Consider the following 7,821-nt stretch of genomic DNA (forward strand, 5'->3'; position numbering starts at 1 on the left):
TGGTATAATGCTGCTCCCACATGCCGGGCACTGTGGTCAGTAATGCTACAAACATGAAAGAGATGATGTTAAAATAAGCAATGCAAGCAGACAGATTTGGTTTTTTGGTGTTTTTTTTCTCAAGGAGATTTTTTGGGGAGAAGCAGGAATATTTTCAGGAACACTGAAAATATTCACGTTCAGTATGTAATTGGCAAGTAGTTGGGGATGAAGAAAAGTGGAATTTTTTTCACTTTTTTTTTTTTTCCAAAATGGCCTTTTTCTACTTAAATACTAATTAAAAATCTGTTCTCTGATACTAGCTTTAAAACAGTGTGAACAGGTTAAATGGAGGGAAGAGCGTGGGGGAAAAGCAAAACATGAGAAAAAATGAGCAAGTGGGAGATGGGTAAGATGAAGCTGCCATTCCAGGGGCGCAGGTTAAGCGGGGAGCAAGGAGGCATCATCAGATGAGCTTCACCAAGATACAGATTTCAATGTTTCTCCTTTTCTCTTGCAGCACCAAATGTTTCCCACTTCTTCAGTGCCTGGGTTGGGAATTCTTGTGCCAGCGTGGGTCCAGGGTATGGTGAAGAACAAGGGATGAACAAACTAGCATTCTAGCGCTCCTCCTCACAAGCCAAGGTAAGATAATTACATCTCTGGACAGCAACCCTGAGCTGTTGGGTCAGTTTTATGCCTCTGTGGCTGGAGGACTTCATGTCCGGATGTGTCCTTTGGTGGCTCCAGGGCATCCTCACAGGTGCAGCCAGCCCCAGCAGAACCAGCACAGAGCGAGCTGCCTCTTGCCCTAGAGCCAGACCATCACCATCCTGGGCTGCATTTGGGTATGTTGTTTTTTTCCTCAGTATAACTGAACTCCGAGATGGAGACATCCAATTCTCTTAACCTCAGACTGTTGCTGCCTGCTGGTGACTAGGAGCCCGGGGGCTGCTGGGGAGCTTGGCTGAGCTGATCTGCTGGCGTGACACCATGCCTGCTCGCAGAGCACAGTGCTGGCTTGATTAGGGGCCTCAGCACCATCCCAGAGCAGGCTCAGGAGGCACAAGAATACACTCTGTCATCAGGCACATCCGCTGTGACCCAGCAGAGCTACAAGCACCTTTCCAACCGCTTGCAAGCAGGAAAACTGTGGGGCCGTGCAGCTGGCCGCTGGGAAAGGTTTTCTGACGTTGCCTCCAATATCAAGGCATAACACACCCAATGTGGTGGATTAACTGAGTTCATAAGGTCAACTTAAAAATTTGGTGTGGGCCACTGGCCTCCTTTGTCCTGGCAACCCCCTGGTTTTTTTTTAGAGATTGCGATTTACACAGCTACAGGGACAGGCCTCTATCTAAGTTAAAAAGCAAAAACGCTGTGTGGTCTTCAAGCCAGGCCTTACTCCTCCATGGAACGCGGTTACTAAAACAGCTCATGGTGCACCAGCCTTAGGGGTAGGGAGGATGTGCTTGGGGACACGGCTGGAGTAGAAATCCTGTGATAGTCACAGACTTGCAGAAGGGATGAGGTTGGAAGGGACCTGTGTTTTGAATTACGTTTACACATATTGTCGTATGAATACTTTATAGTGAGACCAACCTGTTTAGAGCTGGCTGTTTGGACAGTGATGGGTATCACTGATTGCTCTCTGCTCCTCCAGCCTCAGCCCAGCAGCATCTCAGGTGAGTCAGAGCTGCTCCAGCTTTGCTCTGGTCTTCTGTCAGCATCTTTCCCCGCCTTTCACTTGATATAACGTCATCGAAATAGTAGTGTGTGTGCGCCAGTTTATTGTCCGCTTCTGGTGTTAAAGATGGTGAAGACACCTTCCTCGTGTGAACCTGCAGGGTGACTGCTCATCCTTCCTTTTAGATGAAATCCCATCCTCTTGGGGACAACAGGAGGGAAGGAGGAAGCATTTTGCTCCATACCACAATATTGGAAATGCTAAAACAGATTAAAGAAGCTGAAAACTGACTTTGAGGATCCTTTGTCCTTGGCTCATAGCTGTTTTCTAGGGTGATGTTGGTTCATTTCTTCACTCTCTAAGCTTTCCTTACTACATCTGTGTCTTGATGTAGTGGAAAACATATTTAAAATGTTTTTTTCACATGCGTGCATGTGTGTACTATTGAGGTAAACAGCACTGTTGTAAAAATGAGCTTGGAGTCTTGAACCAGGATTTTTACCCTGAGCACTAGTGGCACCAAGGTCGCTGCACCAGGACTGGTCTTGGCCAGGGACACCTTGCCCCAGAGGATGGCAGAAGAGTAAGAACATCATGCAGTGTCAACTCAGATGCACGAGGAGTGGGAATGAAAATCGGCTGTTAAGAAAAATCCTGATCTCATGAGAAGGAGGTTTTGAGACCCTTAACCAGAAAGCTGTGTAGAAATTACCTATGTTGTCAACTTACTTGGATCCTCAGGGTCATGTCCCCTGGTTGACGTCTCCAGAAGAAAGTGAGAAAGCGTGAGGTTTTCTACTTTGTGCTGTTCACCACAGCACGTCTGCCGGGGTACCTGGTGCCAGCATTGCACAGAGCTTTCCCCCTGGATCTCTTGGAGGATGCTGAGCTTTACACACTCTTTGCATTTCAGCTGTGCCTTTGCTGATTAGAGCATCGGTTCGTACTTGAGGAGAAGCACTCCTGATAGTGCAATTATTGCAGGCATGGGGTGCCATGGTTTGCAGCCTCTGCCCAGCAGCCCTGACCCTATCCGTGGCCCTGGCGCATCCTGCACTGCACACGCAGCACTGAGGCTCATCTCTGACCACAGGGTGCTGTGCTGGGTGCAGGTCTCGGATCTCTTGCTCCTCTCCTTGTTTGGCATTTTACCTGTGGTTTCTGGCTGCTCTGTGGCAGCCGCATCAGGTACCTCCTCGCTGGTTTGCTCCATCGCCTTGTAGTACAGCCTGGTGCCAGGCGGCATCCCTGCAAGCATCAACGGGTGAAGTCAGGCAAGTTCGTTTCCCCTCCTTAGGAGGACATTTACAGTTGCTGGCTGTATTTAAGCACTCTTCAGTGAGCCCAATGCAATATTCATACCCCAGCCGGCACACGCACGAGGATGAGCAGATGCTGTCCTCATAGGGAGGGCAGTCAGCGGTCTGGGGACACACGAGGGCCTCTCATGGGAGCAGAGATGCACAGCTTCAATGTGTGACACCACACGGGCAAAGCTCATCTGCAGATGAGCCAGTGCTGCCTCTGGTGCTGGCCTGGGGCTGTGGGGTGACCTTACACCGGAGTGGCAGCCCCCCCGGACATCCCACCCTCCGCTCCCTGGACCCAAGGGAGGTCTTTGACTTACCTCTGTCATAAGCACAGAGCCACGTGTGTGCAGAAGCGAACACAAATCTGCCAAAATGAGTCCCGGGAGGAACAGGCAAGTGCCAAATGTTAGTGACAAATGTTGTTGATGTTATCATGACCTTAATGGAGCTACGTTATGTAAGCTAACAACCGATTTTTATCCCACGTTTTTGTTTTGCCAATATTCAAATTTGTGTAGCAGCTTTTGATCACAGAGACAATTTAATTATTTTGGCTTTTCAGGCAGATTGTAAAGTTTAGCAGGTGCAGAAAGGGTGAGCTGGTAGCCCTTTCTCACTGTGAGGGATGCCTTTGTCTTTAGATGTTCAGCAGCGGTCACAGAGTCATCTTTACATTTCCATCCTTGCAAATATGTGTCTTCTCATCATTTCTCCTTTGGCCACTTGGTCACAAATACTTCTGCCCCTGTTCCTGTACATGTCCCGTGTTACCTGCACCCCTCAAGTCTGCCTTGGTGTTTGATGGTTCCAGATGGGCCAAATGGGCATCAGAAAACCCTTTCGTTTTACTGGAGAACCTCAATGGTTCAGAAAAGTCAACATTTTTCTGAGAAAACATACTGCGACTTAAAGAAATTACATATTCGATGGAGGTATAAAAAAACCACATAAAATTTGCAAACAGCTGTAGCAGTTTTAGGAACTTCACAATATGTTGTTTTTCTTCCGAACAGGAGCCCACGTTGGTGTGAAAGGGGAGCCCATAATTTGATTATCTCCTAGTAATTTTCCTGTCTTCCATTTCGTACCTTTAAAGATGTAAGGGGATGCAAGTGCCTATGTTCATTTGCAGTTATGGTTTGTTTTGGTGGTTTAATTTAAGCAGTACTGAAACTCAAATTGAAATTAGCATGAAAACGCAGTAGCATTGCAGAGACAGTCCTGAAAGGGGAGTAGTGGTGGAAATCCTTTCCATGTTGCTAACTTCACTAGGGAATTTCCTTTTGTGTTCTGAGCTAATCTTCTTTATATTATGCCTCCATTGTTAAACAGTTAAGGACCCAGGCTGCAAAGAATTGATTAAAAATCTTGGCAATTGCTGTGTGCCATTAAACTTCATTTTTGCTGTAACATACTTTGCTAATTTGCTATGATGTGTTTGATTTAGTAGTTCATTTAGCCATTGCCAGAAGCATTAGAGGAAAAGGTAAATTTTCAGCTTGTTGACTTGTTTAATAATTTGATTTAGTCCTTCCTCTTTGACAAGTTTACACCGATGGCAGCAAGAGCTATAACCATTACTCAGTCAATGCTTGAGTTTCCTGTGCACTAAGAAATACTTCGGGCTATAATGGGGTCAGGCTTGTTTGTGACCGAGGCTTTCCGAACAAACAAACGTTGCAGCAGTATAGCCAGTTCCTCTATTTTTTTCTTCTTTTTTAATGAATTCAGTACTTGTAAGCTACTTTGCAGAGACAATTGTGCGCATTAGGTCCATATTAATGACTTGATTTTCCTTATTGTATGCGTGCACAGCCTTAGAGTGAATTGCAGAGGCGAGGGTTTCAAAGATAGAATTGCTCTAGAGGGATCCCTTAGAGGGAGCACCTACTGCGAGCAAGGCTTAGGGGAGAAAGACCTTTTCTTAGAGAGGTTAAGTTAGGTGAATACAGCTGGAAATTGTCTCTTTGCCTAAAAGTAAAAATAAATTTGTTCCAGTCTTTTGGAGTTCACTTACTATGAATATTAGAGCAATCAAGTTTGGGAAGGAGAAAATTTCAACACTCAAATATTTATGAATTTTAAATATGCAGCTAGAAGTGCTCCTAGTGTAGACATGGTGGGTTTCTCCTCCAATGAAGTGGTCGCAAATTACTGGATGAGTGCATTTAAAAGTGCTTTGCAGAAGGCTAATGGTTTGTAGGTATTTTATGCCACAGTTAATCAGCTGTTACAAGCAAACTAGCCAAAGAATAACCCAGTGCAGGGCAAAAAGCACCAAACCTCTCTGGATATACAGGCTGTTCGGTAAATCACTGTAGGATTCAGGGTGTCTTTCAGAACCGCAACGAAACCCCCCGTGTCATTTTGGTTTGTGCCCAGGATGTTGTTAGCTTGCCTTTGTAATAAGTATCTGTTAAATAATACTTGTACTTTATTATATTTTATATAATACTTTTACAAATATGTATTATATGTTTAGCCTATCACATAGCTATGTATGTCATTGTTGAGCAGTAATTACATCATGAACAGTAGAAAAGTGGAGGTTGATAAATGCACTGGAGGGCAATATTGTGAGTTGGCTCTAATTCAGGCACCTAACTTGCAATTCTCTGTGGGAGAAGAGACACCTTGGTGTTTTGAAGGTATGTAGAGGGAGAGCCTAATTTAGGCATTTAACCTCAAGATGACAGGATGTCCCTCTGACCGTCCGTATTTCTCTCCGTTGACTACCTAAGGCCCTGCTTCTCTATGCCAAAGGAGGTTTTTCTCCACTGATGTGGCACTTCTCATTACTGGTTCTTCCACTTGCCGCTGCAGCTGGCTGGTAGGTATGTAAACCATTTGAAAAAATGAAGAAATTGGGGTCAGCTGAAAATCCCTGTTGGCCTGCTATTCCAGGGATGTCCCAGTCCAGGTTGGGGGGAGATGCTCCCAGAGACACTAAGATGTCTCAGATCCCTCTGCAGGCAGCTCTTTTAATTATAGAAGGTTCATTAAGTTTATTTTCTCTAAGTAAAGCACTGAGTTTCCAATTATAGATTTGGAAAACCTGTGCAGAAGAAAACCAGGAAAACAGCCAAGCTTGTGCTGTTGGGATTTTTCCTGTGGCCCTGAGGTGCCCCACAATACCCTGTCCGCAGACTCTCCGCTTCCACTTATAATCTGGAAGCCAGTTGCTTTCTTCCAAGTGGTTGCCATGTTTCAAACATACCTTTCTTTATCTCCTGATTCAGGTGCTCTTTCTGGTGATGCTTCTCATTTGTGTGTTGGCATCTGCAAGATGTTGAAGACACCTCTGGGCATTTGTGAGTACTCCTTGCATTTGGGCTGCGGAGCCATAGGCATAAACTGGGGAGGTTTAGACCAGACATTAAGAAGCATTTCTTTACAGTGAGGGTGGTCAAACACCAGAACAGGCTTCCTAGAGAGATGGTCGATGCCCCATGTCTGTCGGTGTTTAAGAAGGATTTGGACAATGCCCTTAATACCATGCTTTAACTTTTGGTCAGCCCTGAAGTGGTCAGGCAGTTGGCCTAGATGATCACTGTAGGTCACTTCAAACTGAAAATAATCTATTCTATACACGATGGCACGTTCCAAAGCTAGATCCCCCAAGAGCATCACATAGCGGTTTCACCCTCCCTGGAAAACATGACTTGCAACAGGCTTCTCATCGCAAGCGTGGCCTGCCGAGGAAGGCGTTATGGAAAAGCATCATTTACACAACCTTTTCCCACTCGCTCAATTCAAGCTCTGTTGCAGTGTTTCCAAATAGCGTGCATATAATATTAATATCAGTTACTGACTTGGTGCACAAGTGCCTCGGGTTTCCCATTTGTAGGATTTAGGGCGTTCTGCCACTGCCCGTTGAAAAGCTTTGGGACACAGAGTCCTTTCCAGATCCGTTCTCTCAGGCTCTCCGAGAGAATTACAAAATTATTATTGCGTTGATGACTTCTGGGCCATGCTTTCAATTTTTTTTTTTTTGCTTTAGTGCAGTAAAGCCTGGAAAACCATTTTCTTTAACACTTCATCGAGTCTCCCTGACATTTTCTTTAGTGCGATGTAATTATTACGGCTGCATGTGTTCAACTGATACTCATCTTTTCCTCTAGCTGTTGTACACCTTGATGTTCACGTGCACACAGCCACCGTCATCTTATGACAACTGGGCACATCGCTGGCAGCAATGGCTTTGTGCATCCAGTTGTTCACAGGCTTTTTTCAGAAGATGAAGCCTGAAAGCACTCTCAGATACACTTGAAAAGCCAAATGGGGTCCTCTATTTCCAGGCTCTGAGGGGACGCAGGGTGGTCTTTAAATCTTTATGAATAAGCTGGGAGCAAACAAGCAATTAGCGAGATGCTGACGTGCGTGTGAGGAAGGCTCTGGAGGAATGAAAGACCCTCGGAGGTGCAGGCTGCTGCCAGCAGCCTTCGCTAGACCTGGCGTCGGGGCGAAACCGCTCAGAGCAGTCTTACTGCAAGAGCCAACGGAAACTTTTACAAAGTGCACCTTTTACCTGCCACCAAATGGAAACCTAAAGCAGCCAAACCAGGTGAAACAGGAGCTGAGGGTGTTCTGCCTCCACTGAATCCAGCCCGTAAATGAATACTGAGCGATGGAGACCAGGGATACAGATCGCCAACCTAAGTGTCGTGCTCGCTAGGATGCTTCCAACAGACTGCTTTCTGCAGGCGTGCAGATAGTTCCCTGGCTTATCTGAAATTGAGAAAAGCTTTGGAAAAATAAATGGCTCATCTTCACAGCACCTGAGCTGGCCCCTCTCCAGCGAGCGTTTAAAGAGCAGCCTCGGCGTTGCTGGTGGCCTTGCTGCGG

At 45.8% G+C, this 7,821-nt stretch overlaps 1 long non-coding RNA gene across 1 annotated transcript; it reads left to right on the plus strand.

Moving 5' to 3' along the window:
- The first annotated feature begins 503 nt into the window (after nucleotides 1-503).
- On the plus strand, nucleotides 504-7,821 carry LOC142601170 (uncharacterized). Its single transcript, XR_012834803.1, has 3 exons — nucleotides 504-624; nucleotides 6,216-6,287; nucleotides 7,098-7,821. It is a non-coding gene; the product is annotated as an uncharacterized LOC142601170 (long non-coding RNA).

Source organism: Balearica regulorum, chromosome 3 (assembly GCF_011004875.1).
Source record: "Balearica regulorum gibbericeps isolate bBalReg1 chromosome 3, bBalReg1.pri, whole genome shotgun sequence".
Classification (NCBI taxonomy): Eukaryota; Metazoa; Chordata; class Aves; order Gruiformes; family Gruidae; genus Balearica; species Balearica regulorum.